The sequence below is a fragment of the Mustela nigripes genome, chromosome 4, assembly GCF_022355385.1.
Source record: "Mustela nigripes isolate SB6536 chromosome 4, MUSNIG.SB6536, whole genome shotgun sequence".
In the NCBI taxonomy this organism is placed as follows: Eukaryota; Metazoa; Chordata; class Mammalia; order Carnivora; family Mustelidae; genus Mustela; species Mustela nigripes.
This window is the reverse complement of record NC_081560.1, coordinates 158,565,687-158,583,018: the sequence shown is the minus strand read 5'-3', so window position 1 is coordinate 158,583,018 and position 17,332 is coordinate 158,565,687.

The following is a 17,332-nucleotide window of genomic DNA, read 5'->3' as shown; positions in this document are numbered from 1 at the left end:
AATGATTTCAAAGTTTAAAAACCCTCTACAGTTTAAATATTTCATGCTAAATACATTTCTTTGTGAGGCCAATATGTTCAGTACTCTGGACCATATGCACGTAGCCTCCCAAAGCAGATGGAAATTCCATTCCAAAGAATGCTTTTCAGAGTCTGCTTGCTGTGGAATTAGTTCATAATGGAGTCGACGTTGTAAATAGATTAAGCACCCGCCATCTTTGTAGCCGAGTTTTGTGTTTGTTCAGGGTTGACTGGCAACTCCCTAATCTTTCTTAGGTTAAACATAATGGTGTCCCAAGGAAGATCAAAGGAAGGCTGCTTTTCCCTTGGATATACATCCCTGAAATGAAATGCCAGAGTTCATGAAGTTCAAGAAAAACACAAGAGAAACGTGTAACACGGACTAACTGCGAGACCTAACGAGTAAGAAAATGTAATGAAAAACACAGGCCTGCCATGTGTATGGTCAGACTCAAAACTTCAGGGGTGCAACTTCGTAGAGGATACAGACTCCAGATTTTTACTATCTAAATAAACTTAACAGAAAGAAAGATTATAATTTTTTGAGCACAGTAAATTGAATGTTTCTCAGGGCAACCTGATTTTGCCAAAGTTTATCTCAACTTCTTAAAAAGGCCCATTCAGCCCCTGACTAATATTAATGCACTACTTCCATGTGTTTTTACAAAATCCTAGAGCCAAACCCGTAATCCTCTCCCCATCATATTTCAGCTAAGTCCTGCCCCGGCAATTATCAGGAAGAGGACCAGGAATATCCAGCTGGATCCCAATGCCGCACGGCAGCCTCTCAGAAGGGGTTTCGCTTGGGTCAAGGGGATAAACAAAATGAATGGATGGAATTCTGTCTTCGAGGCGGCGAGAGTGTGGGGCCAGGGGTTGCCAGACGTCTGGAAGCCTGTGAGCTCAGCCGGGTCGATCACAGGATAACACTGTGACTTGGGGTATCCTGTCTTCAGCCTCTTTTCCCTCCTCTGTGAAAGTAAATGCTGACTTCAATAAGCCTGTCTGTCCCAGCATAGTTTATGGTTCTACTGCCCTGGGCTTGGTTTCCTCACCTGTATAAAACTGGGACGATAATCCTCGCGGAATGATTATGGACATAACATTACTTAAAATATCCAGAAGTGTTTAGAATGGTGCTGGGACAAAGCGAGCATGCAATGTATTTGAGTCCGTATCTTAATCATCGCCTTCATTGCCACAAGACAAAAACAGCCAAACAGACATGGGCCCAAGGGTTTCATCCGTGTTCTGCTTTTGAAAAGTGTAGCCTGAGAAAGGATGCGAATCACCGCTATCCCAAATGATGCTGATTTCCCCCCAAATGCCAACTGCATGTTCTTAAGTAGAGAAAGCAGGCAAAAGTGCTGAGGGAATAAGCCAGTCCCCCTGGCTTATCCAACAAAATGACCGTATTTTCCAGCAATTCCACTTCTGGGCATATTCCCTCACAGAACTGAGAGCAGAGACTCCAACCTGCTTGAACAGAGAAACCTGGGGCGGCAGCATGCACACAGCCGAAAGGTCAAAGCAGCCCAGTGTCCACCAAAAGACAAGTGGGTAAAGCAGATGGGGCATGGGGATACCATGAGATAATCTTTAGCCTTCGAAAGGAAAGAAACTGGGAGCCATGCTGCAGCTTGGCTGAGGACCGCATGAGGCTTGAAACGCCTTGAGACCCACAGGAGGGCACTGTGCCCAGTGGAGTAAGCCAGATGCCGTACCATGCCACCGACACGGGTGCCCTGACTACCAAACTCGGGAGACAGGAGGAGACTGGTGGTCACTAGGGGGCTGAGGAGGAGCGACACGGGGTGAGGGGAGCTTCTTGTTTAATGTGGACGGTTTCAGCTTCGCCAGATGGAAAGCCTCTGTGAGATCAGTGATGGAGCCACGGCAACGGGAACGCACCTGGTGCCGCTGAGCCGCGCACCGAGACATGCTAAGTTTATGTCACGTCGGTTTTACCGCCTGAAAAACAACAGGCAGAGAATGAAAGGTCCTTTCAGATAGACTCTTCCATGAACTCAAGGGCCTCCTCTTCTCTAACTCCCCGTGGATCCAAGAGGCCAGTAATACTTGCTGACTGACCATGGAGCGAATCCTGTCTCAGAACCCAAGTGCAGGTCACACAAGGGTCTTTGATCAGCTAAATGCAGCACTCACAGATCAGGTTTGGCCCAAACTGCCTTTTTTGAATTAGGTGTCCATACTTTAAAAATAAGAAAAATTTATAATAAAAATCATATTTTGAGCTTTTCTTAGGAAATTATAAGGCCTACTTATTAATATTTCTACTATTAATATTTCACAATGCAAAAAAAAAAAAAGAATAAAAATCATCTGGAATCTCCCAGTCTGGGAAGCTCTCTCGCAGTCTCACCCCATCACAGCCATGCCCCTGCCCTGCTCTAGACTTCAGGGCAACACCACCCTCCCTCCTGGACCCTTCTCACCCTCCCCAGATGCGTCAAGTCAGCCACAACCTCAGTTTCCAGGGAAGTACAATTAGTGTCTTTCAAACAGACTCCTGTCAGAAAAGAACATGTGGACGGCCAATATGGAAAGAAGCTCACTCTGATGACTAAGGAGGAAAATACAAAGATAAAGCCACAATGAGGTATTTTCCCCACCCCTCAGATGGGCAAAAAATTTAAAAGTCTGACTTCAAATACTCATGAGGGATTGAACAACATATATTTTTTTACACAGCTGGTGGAGTATAAATTGGTTAAAACCACTGTGGAAAACAATGTGGCCTTATCTGCTAACACTGGCATTCCCTGCTCTGTGACCCAGCAACTCCACGCCTCAGCTTCTACCCTAGAGAAACATCGACACCAGGCACCTGCAGACAGATACCATTTCCCTGGAGAGACCCCCATGTCCATTAACAGCAATTGCATAATGCGGTGAGCTTTAGTTCTATAAAAACATAGTATAAAGCTCTGAATGAATAACTGGGAATGAATCACAGCCACCCAGGTCATGCTTAGTAACAATGTTGGGTGGGAGAACAAGTCAGAGAAGAATCCCTAGAGCATTCTTTCTTTTATAGACAATTTAAAAACATGTGTAACACCAAACATATTGTTTAGCGGGCTAAGACATGGTAAATCTACAAAGACAAGCAAAGGGTTGTCAGCCCCGGAAGATGGAGATCTTCAGGGAGGGCAAGAGATGGAACCAGGTGAGGGCTCCCCGCCGCCCCCCCGGGAGGCAGGGGGGCAAAGATAATGGTAAATGTTTCTTTTAACTGGGTGGTGGATAAAGAGATGCCTGTTTGTGGAATCGTTATTATTTATATTTCTTTTTTATATTTTGTACATCCTGTAAAGATACTTTTTTGGAATCAATATGTAATTTCTCAAAAATCTTAAAAGTTGCTGCTTCTCCCGAAATGATTGGGTCATTGCTTGGGGTTAAACATGACGAGTGGCTTTTTTGAAGCCCTCACACTCATGGCAGGGTGGCTCTGGGAACACACACAGGAAGTCGTGTAAAAGCTGTTTATCACCGCCATTCAAAACCTCAGGTAAAAAGAAGGTCAAAAGAGTGTCAGAGTCTGGGGCTTTTGGCTGGCTCAGGAGGGAGAACCTGTGACTCTTGATCTTGGGGTTGTGGGTTTGAGCCCCACACTGGGTGTAGAGATTACTTAAACATTTTTTTTTTTTTTTTAAATCTTAAAAAGGACAGTAAAATACCAGAGTCTAGTCAGGAAACAGAGTCCACATCAGGGATTTTAGTGGAGGTACCTCCCCTAGGAAGGGGGGACAAGGAGGCAGGGCGCTGTCGCAGGGGAACAGGGACCTGGGGGAGGGGGGTGCAGGCACTACCAGCCACACCGCCCAAAACAGAGCCAGAGAGGGACAAGTGCCCTGTCTCTTTATTCCTCCTGCCCTCCGCTTCCCAAAAAGGCCTCCGTGGGCCAGCCGTAACCTGAGAAATGAGAGTTTGCATAGTGCCTACAGAGTTGCTGCACAGAGGCGGCGGGTGGGACAGGGGACCACACTAAGCCCCCGCAGCTGGCTCCTGGGCCTGCATTCTCTCATTGCATCGCCGTGGCCCCTCGACTGAGTAGGTTCTGTGCCAGTCCTCTTCGGGAAGACTATGGTTCAGAGAGGCCTAAGACCATCAAGCAATTGAGTGGTGGAGTCAGGACTGAGACCCGGACCATCTGAGCCCAGAGCCACTCCATCGGCGGATGCCCCTTCCTCGTCTCTACCAACATAGCTTAGGTCAGATGAAACAGTAACAAAATCAACCAGGGGGATCAAAAACTGAAGGATTAAATTCAACTATTTAATGACTGTCTTTCTCCCCCACAGGGCCACATTTGTACTGTAATTTTCATTCCAGGACGCCTAATCAACCCTATGCTACATTTGTCTCGGGGAATGAGAGGAGGGCTCCCAGAGGAAAACCAGCTGACCTTCCTAGTCACGCTAATTCCACGTGTGCCTCGGGGAGCCTCCCCTCCCGGCTCCCACCAGCTCCCAGTGAGCACGGGGAAGATGGGTGCGGCAGACAGGAAATCCAAGGGACACCGCTCCCTTTCTGCCTACAGCCTACAAGGCCCAAACACCTGGCCTAGGAAATTCCTCTTTTTTCTCATCACTGCTTTTAAGATTTTAAAACTAATTCATATTCATGATAGAAACATTGGAAAATGCAAAAAAAAAAAAAAAGAAAATTAAATATATCTACATCATGATTATGAGAGAACTACTGTTAGTATTATGTAATACTTCCTTCTAGTCTTTTTTTTTTAAGATATAAAGTTAGGATCTTGACCCCAGAACTTCCCTGCCCTTGCCTTCACAACTGTCTAATTTTATAGTTTGCTGTTCCTCCCCCTTTTAAAATTATATTCCTTAAACATTTTTCCACATATCAGGAAAAAGAACTAATTTTTTTTTAGAGATTATATTTATTTGACAGAGGCAGGCAGAGAGAGGAGGAAGTAGGCTCCCTGCTGAGCAGAGAGCCCAATGCAGGGCTCAATCCCAGAACCCTGGGATTATGACCTGAGCCGAAGGCAGAGGCTTTAACCCACTGGGCCACCCAGGTGCCAAAAACTAATTTATAACCCATTTAAAATTCCATCATACACATCTACTATACTTGAATTAATTCCCTCTCACTGGATGTGTGTTGTTCCCAGTTCTTTGCTATTTTAAGTAATGCTGCTTTAAACATCCATGCACCAAGTTCTTTGCCTGCATTCTGGGACCTCTAAGTGTATTAAGCCGTTAACATTATAAAGGCAAGACCATGTTTGCCCTGCTTGCCCAACGTTATTGAATGAATTCATGAACGGATGAACACATGAAAGAGTTTTGCATTAGTTCTGTAAGTAAATCCCTAGAAGAAGACAGAGCTTTCATGATGTTAAAATAAGGGTAAGAGAAGAAAGACAAGTACATCAATTCTAAGAGTCAGTGTGGTTGCTCTTATTTCGGTGTAAAAAGTGACTTGGAATGTCCAGGACTCTAAGGTGAAGGAAACAATATCATATGGCTGGTCTTAGCTGGTTGGTAAAAAACTCAGAAAAAGCAAAGTGATTTCTTAAAACAAGAGGTGATAAAAATGTCTCTGCAGGATCTTCATCCAGTTCCTCATATTTGCTAAGTCCACAATAAATGTTAAGTTGGTGGTGGTGTTATTATTTATAGAGAAATACCTTTTTTTAACAGCTTTTAATAAAAGCCAGAGCGTGATGGGAAAGCACATTCCTTTCCAGGACTATGTTGTTACGGCTGTCACATGTAACTATTCAGGAAAGAGTACGGCTTTTAAATCCTTTCCCAGGTATTTTTCCTACCCACCAGATGTTTGATCACCAGCTGGATGGTGATGCTCTTTGGGGAGGTCTGGCCTCACAGACTGGGGATGCACCAAGCCCGTGGGCCCCACCTGCAAATGGCCGCATCCAGGAGTTCCTTATGGCTAGTTGGAAGCCATGTCTTCTCAGCACAGGAGTGGGTCCAGGCCAATGCCATGGTTCTGTGCTCTGTCAGTACCCAACCCCCGCACTGCCCAGTCTTACCTCTTTCAGACATTTTCTCTCACCCACGGATGCCACCATCAGCATCTACTTTATCACACCAGACCTGGTGTGATACATGCCCAGCCCTTGCTGCCTGGAAGACTGGCACATTCAGCGCCCATGATGGCATAAAAATACTAATAATGATGATAATACTTCCTTCCCAACAGTCTTGACCTCAGGACAAAGATAGCAGGGGAGGGGACACAAGGAAGCTGGCAGGCTATCTTTGTGGTACTTGTGGGGAGATGGCCACTGCCAGGCATTTAGGAAGAACCCAAAGAAGGCACTTGCTTGTTCAAGTGGAGGCCAAGCCCCTAGGATGGACATTTCAGGGGGGATCTCCAAGGCCTCTGGGGGCCATCTCCATCACCTTGTCCAGAGCCTCTTTTTTCTCTTTGCTCCTCCTCTTCTCCCCTCTCCCTTTCTCTTTCCTACATTCTCCTTTCTTCTCTGCCTCTCCCACCTCGCCATGTTAATCTGTAGCTCCTACAGGTGTTACTTCACAAAGGCTGGTACTTAGAGCTGAGCCATCTGCCAGCCGACAGGAACAGAGCCCCTGGCCTCCTATCTCTGTGTTCCTGAAGCACCTGGTCTTGTGCCTGGCCCACGATGAATGCTCCTTACTGAGTCCTTGAATAAAATAGGAAGGACAGCTGTGCTGCGTTCAGTCACCTCGTGTGACACTGCCTCTGTAGGAAGGAATGATGCATGGGCATGCGATGAACTTTTACCCCAAGTACCTTAATACACATGGAAATGGACTTAAAGCCTGGGATTTACGTGCAAGTGTGAAGCTCTGTAAAGATCTTGCCTTATCTGACAGATTTATTCCAATTTGGGCATTCCATTTCACAATCTTTTTATTTTAATCAGATTTTGATGCTTTGTCTAGTATAACACCAATGCACAATGCCTATACATTTTCATTAAACACAAGGACTTACTTGGGGTAAGTCTAAATATAGACTCTGTGGGTCCCTTCCATCCTGGAGAACCTCAAAGAGAGAGGCTATCATTCTCCGCTCTCCAACCCCCAGCTGCCAGTGAACTGCTTCTCACATGGGCTCTGTGTAAAGTGCTCCAGGGTAAGGAGCAAAGAAACAAATAGATGGATGGATTTAATAACAATTATGGTTTACCTGAGCAATGCTAGGGAGGTGAGTTCATACGAAATAAAGCTGTAAATAGCCAGTTAAATTGCTATTTAACTAGCAACACACACACACACTCACCACCTCTGTCAATCGTTATTACAAAGTATACTCCAAGAACAGTATCCATGTCTTTCCCTTGGCTTTGCAACCCCGTGGCACAAACAGAGGAGGAGTGCCTTCCCCCAGTTAAAGAGATCTTTATATTCTCCTAGTCTAGCACAGTCCTGGTACATAGTTGGTACACAGAGATACATCTGATCCCCACACTCAATAGCTCTGGCCAGCTCTCATGGTGCTCAGTATATTGTTGGGGAAACAAACACACAAACAAACCATTAAAACATGATATGACTGGGTGTCCAGAGCCAGACAGGCTGGGATCAAGTTCTGGTTCCCTCGTCCCCCTTCCTAGACAAGGAGAAGTCGTGCAGCCACTCTGAGTCTCAATTTCCTTTCTCTGCCATACAGATGGTAATAATAGCTCAGGCATTAAGAAGGTTTTTTGATAATAAAGCACTTAGCACAGAGCTTAGAATTCAATAAATGTGTTATTATTATTATAATGATGATGATAATGACAATTTCAACAGAGGAATATAAATAGATTAATCATACATCTGGAAATGCGGTCTGATGCATTGCAAAAAGAATATTCCATCGGAAAATCAGCCAAGATTTCTTTGGGAGAAAGGGAAGGGTGCAAAGGCCGCTTGGGTCACTGCTGTATTTCAAATACTGTCCACAAGATGGCAGCAGCAGCCTCACGTTCCCGCTTGGCCCAGAAGGCATTCCATTCAAGCTACATTCCACCGAACCCCGCCCCAGACAGGCATCTCTGGGACATATTTTAAGTGGAAGGTGACCAGCACCGCAACTAAAGGATGCCCTTCCTTCTGGAATGCTATAGAAGTCTGACTAGACAGACAGCGATGCTCTGGCCTTGGGAAAAACTGGAAACTACCCATCCATTCATTTACCTCTTCATTCCTTCTACAAATATGTGGAGACCCTACAGCATCCCAGACACCGTGCAAAGGAATATAGCTGAGAAGGCCCGGCCTCATGACCTCCTGGCCAATCACACACAAAGGAGACCGGGGTAGATCATAAGGTGTCTCCCATCAAGCCGAAAATGACAGGCTGGTGGAGTGTGGCAACACACCATTGGAGGTCAAGCAAAGAAAAACACACACATGCTAGGAGTCCTCCGGGGACTCTGCTTTGTATGCTGACAAGGGCGAGAGGGAATTCAAAGTAACAGAAGTTGGTAGGATGAAATCATGATTGGGGGTTTTGCCCCCTGTGAAATTACTTATGTTCTCCCCCCCCCCCCCCCCCCCACTCTTTCAACTAGAAATTTGGGCCAGGCTAATGGAAGCTGTCACCTGGAATGTCTGGGGCAGTTGTACAAGGTTACATTCCAGGCTCCGAGCAAAAAAATGCCAGCAATTTGCCTTTTGTCAACTGCAAATTAAAGTAATTTCCATGCAGAGGGTTTCTCCTGCTGGCGGTGAGCACCCCAAAACCCCAGGGCTGTCTGCAGCAAGCCTTTATCTGGTCTGCCGACCGGGGCAAACCCAACCTGAGCAGAAGGAGCCTCGGGGGTGTAATCAGGGGATGGTTTGCTTGGCTCTTCTCTCGCTGCAGCCCTAAACCACGTGGGCGTGAAGCCGGGCCTGGAGGTGGGAAACAGGGACAGAAGTGTCTTCAGTTCTTTGTAGTACTTTCTAGGGCGTGGGACAAGAATGACTCTCGGTTTAAAAAGAAAAAATGAAGAAAAGGTAAATTTATGTGTGCCGCCACACTCAGTGCTCTGATGACAACAAACATGGCCAGCATTAGGGAGAGTGCCCTGCAGCCATGATGCTAAGGACATTCCAGCCACGCTTCCCTGAATTGTCAGAGAAGGTGAAATATCATCCTCATTTATAGATGAGGAATTTGAGGCTCTGAAAAGTGAAGCAGTTTGGAGAAAGTCACCAGTCTTAAGTGATAAAGGTGGGATTTAAATCCTCTTTTGTCAAACTCCCGAACCTGGATACTTCGCCTACGCAGTGTAGAGGGGAACAGAGAAATGTGTTGCCACCGAAAACAAGGAAGAGGTTATTGATTCATCGATTCAGTAAGTATTTACAGAGCCCTCACTTGTATCAGACACTAGGCATACAGAAGTAAGCACTGTCAACCGCAGATTTATCTCCACGCGGAGAAAGTGCTGCCACAACGGGTCCAAGGTTGGAGACCAGAGGCAAACAGACCAAAGAGGGAGGCCAATGCGTAGGGTTTAGATCAAGAGCAAACAGACAAGGCATCTTCAATGACTCGTAGAAGGAGAATTTTATGTCTCCGGGAGGACTTGTCACCCTGGAAAGAGCTATGAACTGTCTCCACTCCCCCAACACGCACCCCCGCGCCCCCCCCCCCGGAACTCTGTACCCAGAGCCAGTGCCTGGCTGGGGCCCTTGAAGATTCCAGAATCTTTCCCATCCTGCGTTCAGTCCCACATGCAGCTTCCACTGGAGGCGCGCCCTGTGTGACGTCATGGGAACCCCGTCAGCTTCCCTAACCTTTCTGGGCCTCCTTTTCCTCATTGGTTGGATAGACGACCCGAGATCTCTTCCAGTTCGAACATCTCGGATGGCTGCCATTTGCTGGGCACCACCTACGCTCCAGGTGCTGCTCCAGATGCTTACAGTCATTACCTTATTTAACCCTCATGCACACCCCATGAGTGAGTGTGGCACTCCCATTTTGTAGATGAGTTTTATTTTTTTTTTAAAGATTTTTATTTATTTATTTGACAGAGAGAAATTATAAGTAGATGGAGAGGCAGGCAGAGAGAGAGAGATAGGGAAGCAGGCTCCCTGCTCAGCAGGGAGCCCGACGCGGGACTCGATCCCAGGACCTTGAGATCATGACCTGAGCCGAAGGCAGCGGCTTAACCCACTGAGCCACCCAGGCGCCCCTGTAGATGAGTTTTAAAACGCAACGGTATACCAGGTGATTTTCCAAGGTCACACAACTAGTAAGTTGAGTACCAGGATTTAGAGGCCAGGCTGGACCACAACCACTGCCCCATCCCCTCCCTCACCCAGCCCCAGGCCTCCTGGCCTAACGTGACTTATTCCACAGACAGAACCCATGTCGGCCACTTCCCCTGCACCTAAGTCCTCTTGGCCCTCCTCCTCACCACCCCTCAAAGTACCTCTAAATTGATTCCCCCCTGGGGCGCCTGGGTGGCTCAGTGGGTTAAGCCGCTGCCTTAGGTCAGGGTCCTGGGATCGACCCGTGTCTGGGCTCTCTGCTCAGCGGGGAGCCTTCTTCCTCCTCTCTCTCTCTCTGCCTGCCTCTCTGCCTGCTTGTGATCTCTCTCTGTCAAATAAATAAATAAAATCTTAAAAAAAAAAAAATTGATTCCCCCCTAACTTCAAACACCACAGCAGCTTAACATGGTCCCTCCTTCAGTTTTTCCTCCCCGTGTTCCCACCACAGCAAGGCCACTTCCACTCTAAGCGGCACCACCTCCTCCAGCAAGGACCTGTCTTTCTCAAATATCTCCTTCCCTCTGGCATCTTCAAACCCTTCCTCTCCTTGCGCAACTCTCCTTAGCCCCGGCTTGGGAAACACCCCCAACTGGACCAAAGACGAGGTTTCTCCCCTGGGCTATTTTTGGAAGACCCACTCTTCATACCCTGTTCTTACGACGTGGTCTGAGCATCCACGTCACTCCCCTGTGCTGCCCTCCAGACACCGCCAACTGCAGCCTCTAAATCCAATGACCTTTCCTCAGTGCTTATTCCTGGAGAAGCAGAATCTGCTGTCGACCTGGATCCTCCGGACTCCACGGCTCTCGCCTTCTGCTTCGCATCACCTTTCAGCTGTTTCCTGACTTCCCTGAGCCTCCGTTTCCCAACCACTAAAAGAGGGGAATGAACACCAGCATCGCGGGGCTGCTGTAGGCACTGACCGAGAGACCACGCGATGACAGGCTGAAGGGGCCCTAACTGGTTATTACCACCAGTTGCTTTTCTCTTAGGTTGGGAGAATCTCCCTTGATTTACCAATTTTTATGCTACCCCACAACAGCAAACACTGTAAGTCCCATGGGCTCCTGGCCATAGGCAGAGATCCAGGGGCACTGGGTGGCTCAGTGGTTAAGGATCTGCTTTTGGCTCAGGTCATGATCCCAGGGTCCTGGGATCGAACCGCGCATCTGCATCCGGCTCCCTGTTCAGCCGGAAACCTGCCTCTCCCTCTGCTTGTGTTCCCTCTCCCGCTATCTCCCTCTCTGTCAAAATAAACAAATAAAGATCTTTAAGGGGGAGGGGTAGAGATCCTTCCTGCCCTAAGATAACCCAGAAATCTGCCTTGCACACAGTAGGTGCAGAGTAAGCTCCCTGTTGATGGTGATGACTGCCTTATAACCTTGAGCTACTTTCCCCAGTCTTTCAATTTCAGTAAACCACAAAATGCTTTTTCCACCACGGACTTGGCTGTTTAACGGTTTCAATCCTTTGAAAAGGAAAATGACTCCCTTATTTTTCACTCACTTTCTGGTGTTAGAGCCCTTTGATGTTCCAAAGTTCTTTCAAGAAAGCCTCTTTAGTAATAGGACCTCGGTTTTTGCCACAGGGAAGTGAACTTGAACCCTAAAGGTTGAGCTGGGACCCTGGAGACCCAGGCAAGCGTTTTTTCTCGCAGGCTCCAGGCCTGACCTCAGCCCGGAGCTTGGAGAAAATGCTATTTGCAAGCTCTTCATCCTTCTCGAAGCTGTCATTTTCGTCAGCCTCACGGGGCATTTTGACAAATGCCTTTGCTAATTACTTAATTATTTTGGCCTGCACAAGTGTGGGGGCTATTTCCTTAAAGAAAAGAGGGCTTAGCTTGTCCATTCTTATCCAGGCAAGGCTTGAAAGTAGCCCTCTTTCAATCCTATTAAAGTGTTTGGCTAACGAAGCACCCCACCAGTCAAATTAACTCAGATACATTATGATGCAAGAGCACAGAGGCACAAAGCTCTCCTTCCCCAAAGCCAGGCTAAAGCTAGCATCTGTTTTCTTACGCCTCTGGCTTGTTTCTTCTAGTTCAAGCCTCTTTTGCATGGGAAAGAAACCTGTGCTTATCTTGCTGACTTTCAATTAAAGAAACAATTAGGCTAAATGGCGTCAATGTGTCCCTCCCGGAATTAGCCAGGAGTGTGAGCCTGTCACCTAGCCCTCAGCACAGCAGGGTGCGCTCTGGCGGGAAAGTGGGGACAACATTCTGCCCAGTGGGAGGCTTTCCCCAGGCTGCCAGCCCTGACCTGAGTCTCTGGAAGAATCTTGTCTCCCTAAGAAGTGCCCTCTCTGAGCACCCCCTCTCTCCAAATAACACTTAGCATCTCTGCCGCATACCCTGGCTGTGTCTCTTACGGCACCCTGGAGAAAAGACCCTTGGCCAGTTCATTGGCTCAGGGAACACAGGAGGCCAATATAAACTCGGAATCAAGCCCGAGACACAAATTGTGTTTGGAAATGTGAATTATCCACGGTGGTCCATCCTGATCAGATAAACAGCCAATGGCCCCATCCAGAGGCTAGCACTGTGTCTAGCCGGGTAAAGGGTGGCTGGGTGTGGGGGACAGCTCCGGCCTTCCCCCTGCCATACCCAGCCTGCAGGGAGAGTGTAGTTGGGGCACAGTTGAGTCCTGGTGAAGCCCTGGAGGGGGCAGGGGACTCACAGAGGCTCCAATTAGGGTTGACCCAGGTATTTGCACAGCTGGGACCAGAGAAACTGAACTGACCCTGGGTCTTTCTCATGAAAATGCAATGAGGGCAGAGCTGCCCCTGAAAATACCAGCATGCTGCACAAAGCCTGGAGGACCACTTCACACCCTCAACCAGCCTTAGACTAAGGGATCCTCAGGCTAAGGGATCCCAGACACACGCTCCCATCTCTGTGCACAAGGAAACTGAGGCCCAGCCAGGGTGAGAGGTTTGCGCCTGAAGTCACACAGCCAGTTAGAAAACCTGAAAAGCACACACGTCATTTGCTGTGATGGCTGAAAAAATAAAATTCAAAGGGACAAATTTAACCAGAGTCTGTAGATCTATTGGATCTTTATGAAAACTTTATGGTTCTAGTGAGGTTCATAAAAGAAAATCAGAGGAAATGGTTGTCATTCTCCCTAAATTATTGTATGTGCTCCATGCATTTCCAGTTAGAATACCAAAAGGATTGGGGGCGGGGGACGGGGTTAGTTCTAAAGTGGTATTAAAATTTATCTGGAAAAATAAACATGGGACAATATCTGTGGAAAAGCTAAAGAACAACAATAAGGCAGCACTAGTCCTACTAATTATTAAAATACATCATGAAATGACAATAATTAAAACAGTTTATGGCAGAGAAAAAAAAATAGTATAACAGAATAGGAAGGGACCATAAATAGACTGACGTACATGTGGAAGTTTCGTTTATGATAAAAGTGGCACTTTTGTTCTGTGAACAAAGAGAGATCATTCAGTCAATGATCTGGGGTCACTGCCAATCAGCTGGGCAGAATCATGAAGTCAGGCCCCTACCTCAATCCTTCATACCCCCCAAAAATTTTAGTTGGGTGCAGGATTTAAACTGTAAAAAGGAAGCCATATAATGTCTCAAAGAAAACATGCAAAATGTATAATCTAAGAGTGGAGAACTTCCTAAGCAGACTATGAAACCCATAAACCAAAAGGGAACAACTGATATATGTGACTACAAAAAAATGTACAATTAGGAGAGAAACAAAGCAAGTGTTTGCCGTTTGTGAGCATAAAAGTTTAGTTTCTGGGGCGCCTTGGTGGCTCAGTGGGTTAAGGCCTCTGCCTTTGGCTCAGGTCATGATCTCAGGGTCCAGGAATCGAGCCCCACATCGGGCTCTCTGCTCGGCGGGGAGCCTGCTTCCTTCCCTCTCTCACTCTGCCTGCCTCTCTGCCTACTTGTGATCTGTCAAATAAATAAATAAAAATCTTTTTTAAAAAATAAAATTTTTTTTAAAAAGGTTAGTTTCCTGCTTTACAGAGTGTACCTGAATCACCAAGATCTGCAAGTACAACTCAACAGAAGAACAAGCAAAGGAGGTGAACACGCAGGTCACAGAACAAAAGATCCAGGGTAACCTGGTGAAATTTACAATGGCACCACTCCCACTCCTTAAACAATCTCTCCTATGGCTTATTTTCGTCAGAAAACCCATCCGTGGAATGTTTAGTTATGTATTTGCTCAAAATCATCACTGTCAGTTTGTTCTCCCTGAGCCTGCACTGGGAGGGAGTGGGAAGAGTCTCAGGAGCAGCCGGCAGAGCCAGGACATCCCCAGGGGCCAACTTCCCGGCCTGCCAGTCCCCCAAAACACCAGCAACCCTCCTGCAGGGAGGCCAGGTTCCCGGGCAGGTACCATGTTGCCCTCCTGCCCTCCAGGAAAGGAATAAAACCCTTTTGAATGTTCCAGGAAAGGAACAAAACACCTTTTGGGTGTCACCAGCCATTCACGTCACCTCCTGCTAACATCTGCCTCACTGCTGCCCGCTCCCAAACCAGCTAGAAGGGCAGAATGGATGGCTAACACTCACACTGGGCTTAGGTCTCCTGCACCTCCAGCCACCTGTGCGAAGAACCCAGAACTGAACTTTTAAAAAAATGCCTCTTAACAGTAGTCACTCCTTCCCTCAGAGGAGCCATCCTCCCTTGTCAGTTCTGGCTTTATGCACAATTCCATCAAGGCTGGCCATCCGCTGAAATCTCTGAGTGCGGCGTGTTAAGGACATTTACAGGAGCCTGCCACAGTAAACCCCGGAGGGCAGAAAGGCTGGTCAAAGGCACAGAAAGAGGACAGCAGAGCAGCGGTGATGCCTCATGGATGGATTAAGAGATCAAATGAAGTTAGCCATGCCGTGTTTAAGAAGCCAAGGCAGTGTGTCATCCAGCTGAGAAATAAAACGTTTTACCCCCAGAAAGAATCACCCTGTGGAACATCAATAAATGAGGTAGTGATGAGGCTGGAGGTCAGTAACTCTCCTACTTGGGTTTTGTTTGTGTTTGTGTGGTGGGAGCAACGGGAGAACCAAGGAGCCGCCCACAGAGTACAGTGTGGAATCAAATGAAACATACAGCCTTGACCTGCACGGGAACAGACGAAGCATGTTCGGCATAAACAGGAAACTCCAAGGATCAAGTTTATGTCACCTCAAGTGTTTTCCTGTGACCAGTTAACCCACTATACACTGGACATCACAACACCTGGCCTCAAGGCTTTGGGGTCACCCTCCAATCAGGTGTGTCATGGGCCTTGCTGGCACCTGGCAGGAGGCAGAGAGGTAACAACAAGAGCTTCGTTGCTACTATCCTTGTGTGTTTTCTTTGGGTCAACTTCTCAGTCTCCAGGAATCAAAGTCTCAAAATCAATCATCATTTTTCCTTATAACAGTAAGTCGTCCTCTCCCTTTTTTTCCCTCTCTCTCATCCATTCCACCCACACCCTCAACCTCCCTACACACCTTCAAACAAAGATTCTGTATCTTGGGGTTTTCCTTGGGCGAACACAGGTTAAAATCCTTCGCTTGTTTCCAATGCTCCCAATAATAGTAACAGCTGCCCTATCTGTAGGTGGGCCCTGGTCCCGTGACTTCACACTAACTGACTCATTTAATCTCCACGACTATCCCCCCATTTTCCAGATGAGGAGACAGAGCACAAGGAAATTAATAACATTAACAGGTCTCACAGCAAGGTCTCACAGCAAGGAAGTAGGCCAGAAAAGTAGTGCTTTGTGGAAAAGACCATCAACAAGTGTGTCCTGCAGACTACCATTAAATGTAAGCGTGTACACGAGCTCGCGCGCACGCACAAACACACACACACAGATATGTGGGGTGGGGGCACTTGGGAACAGGCAGTAAGAGGGATACTTGCTCTTCACGTCTGAACCTTTTGAAAACTGAATTATAAGTTTCTCCCAACAAATGCGGCTCATTGCTCTCTGTAGTCCTCTGCCCCTTTTAAGGGATTCAGACCCATGTCCAGGCCCCCAACCCCGGCCGCACACAGGCCAGCTGTCTTAAGGTCAGGAGTGCCAGGCTGGGCCTGCTGAGGGAGGAGACAGCTGGACCCCAGGTCACAGACAGTCTACATGGCTCACTTCCAGAAACCAACTGTTAAGGGTGACACTCACCCCAAACTCGTTTTTTGTTTTTTTGTTTTTTAATCTGCATCAGGCTTGCTGGGAAGGTAGACACTTGGGGGGCCTGGACACAAACAGGACCCCCACCTCTCTTCACCTGATTTCTATTGTCAGCCCTTCCTGTCAGGGAAGACAAAGGCTTGCATTCCACAATTAGCAACAGAAGGTTTAAAATGCAAAATCATGGAGGAGCTCACAAACCCTTGTGAAAGAGTTTCCACTTAGGTGTTAATTATTTCCACCTCCTTCCTGGGCTGGGCAGAAGGTGAGGAGGGAAAGGAGGGAGTGGGAGAGGGGAAGGGGGGCAAGGAAGCCTGTGTGGACCGTCCCCCTCACCCATGTGCCCCCCTCACACAGGCCCCTGGGGTTGGCGGCGGCGGCGGCGGCGGCGGGGTGGGGTTCACTCGTCACCCCTCCCCACATGGAGCAGAACTGGCCAGAGGGGCTCCCTTCCCCTTCCCCATCACCATCTCTCAGGAGCACTTCTCTAGACTAGGAAAGCTGGGCAGAGCCACAAAGGAACCTAAGAAATAACCACCTGACCACCCCTGAAGGAGGTGCAGACCTTCCAGGAGCCCAAGATAGGTGCCATCCGTAAAGTCCTCTGTCTGGGTGGGCTTGTTCCCTGTTGCCCAGAGTAGACAAGGGTCTAGTTCCCTGTTGTTCCAAGACAAGGGTCTTGTTCCCTGTTGCCCAGAGTAGAACAACTGAGGGGAAGCCACCAAGAGAACAGAGGAACGTGCTAGGGAGGTACCCAGAGCTGATCAACCCAATAAATGATACCCAACATCTGTATTTTTTGGCTTAAAAATGGCAGGAGTAACATACACTTATTCAAAGTGTGAGAAAAAGTGTGAGAGTATAAAAGTAAAACTCCCCCTCTCCAGACTAGAGTTTAGCATAGGTT